This window comes from Amblyomma mixtum, chromosome 10 (assembly GCF_055824585.1).
Source record: "Amblyomma mixtum isolate Tamu chromosome 10, ASM5582458v1, whole genome shotgun sequence".
NCBI classification, from domain to species: domain Eukaryota; kingdom Metazoa; phylum Arthropoda; class Arachnida; order Ixodida; family Ixodidae; genus Amblyomma; species Amblyomma mixtum.
In genome coordinates, this window is record NC_143021.1 from 168077701 (window position 1) to 168079285 (window position 1585).

Below are 1585 nucleotides of genomic sequence, written 5' to 3' on the forward strand. Positions count from 1 at the left end.
AAGGTTCAATACTGCATCTCGTACGAACGGCAAGAGAAGCTGGCCCCAGAGGGAAATCTGAAAAGGATTACGCAGAAAAGGATTACGGAATCTGAACCATGGTCCATATTTGTGCACTGCAGTAACCACTGCCTAGACTTGCCACTCCAGGAGGTCGCAAGGAACTGCGATGTCATCGGCGACGCTCTCAACATTGTAAAGGATGTTTCCGATGCAATGCTCGAATCGAAGAGCAGGAAGACTGTTTATTCGAGCGTTGTACTTCCCCCGGGTGATGATGCCGGTGAGCAAGATTGTTCTAGGCGGAACACCGTACTGCTGCCACTGTGTCCAACGGGGTGGACAGTAAGAGTGAAATAAATGGAAAGGTTCGTTGAGAACTACAAAAGGGTGGAGGGAACTTTGCAGGAACTGCTGCAAGCTCAATGCTCTCTCAGTGGCACCGGCAAGGCAGCATTAAAAGGATATGAGAAAGTATTAAAGAAGTTCGAAACTTTATTGGGCAGCAAACCTTTCTAAAGCCCTGTTTGGCCCGTGCAGTGAATTAGCGAGGATGCTTCAACGCCCAGTTTACTGCGCTGCAGGAGCAACAGAAGCAGCAGAGGCTCTTTGTGACCGCTTGTTAGGGCTGCGGTCTGACGCCTCATTTGACGTCCTGTGTCAGCGGATGAACTCAAGATCAACAGAGTTAGGTCTAAAGGAACCTCGAGCGCCCAGAGTTTCGCAGCCGCCCAGAAGGCTTCCATTCACAGACAAGCGTGAGAAGCTTGCAGCGCTTGAGGGCAAGTCATTACCGAGAGAAGGGTTTTTTGTCGCTATCGATCGTATTACCACTGAGATCCGACGGCGATTTGAACAGCCTGGCATGGAGCAGCTGATTAGCCTCGAGCGCATTTTGACTGACGCTGCTGAAGGTCGAAACGTCGCTTTAAACGACCTAAATGAGCATTTAGGAGCTCACGCTGCAGATTTTGACATCAGTATACGCTTTCAGCGCAACTCGTGCTTCTCCCAATGCTCCTGCGTGACGAGGGTCCGGTCGCATTTTACAAATTCTGCAGGGGAAGTCTGCAGACATGCGTAATATGATGGACCAGGTTGTCCGGTATCTGCAACTCGTGTTTTCTGTGCCGGCGTCAACTGCTTCAGGAGAGCTATCTTTCAGTGCTGTGAGGAGAGTAAAAACATTTCTGCGCAATCGAATGACGCAGAGGAGGCTGACACACCTTCTCCTCCTCCACGTGCACAAGAAGAGAGTTGCGGACCTTCATTTGGATGCCGTTATGAAAGAGTTCGTATTTAGAACGGCAGAACGAACAGCTACCTTCGGGATCCTTTGAAAACCTCTCCTGCCCAACGTCCTCTTATCATGCTAGCCTTGAAGCTCTTCAGTCTGCGATACTATAGCTTTGCACGTAGTGCCTACTTTCATGTCTACTTGCATGAATATATATATCAGTTCACATTTGCTTCAGTGCGACGCGAATTCAGAAATATTAAAAATGTTTTTTTTTCGCAGCTTTCGAATCCGTTTACTCACTTGCGCGGTCTGCGCAGCTTTCAGTAATTATGACATTTACAACCA

At 48.7% G+C, this 1585-nt stretch overlaps 1 pseudogene; it reads left to right on the forward strand.

Moving 5' to 3' along the window:
- The first annotated feature begins 865 nt into the window (after positions 1–865).
- LOC149327682 (uncharacterized) lies at positions 866–1340 on the forward strand (annotated as a pseudogene).
- Positions 1341–1585: the final 245 nt, after the last annotated feature.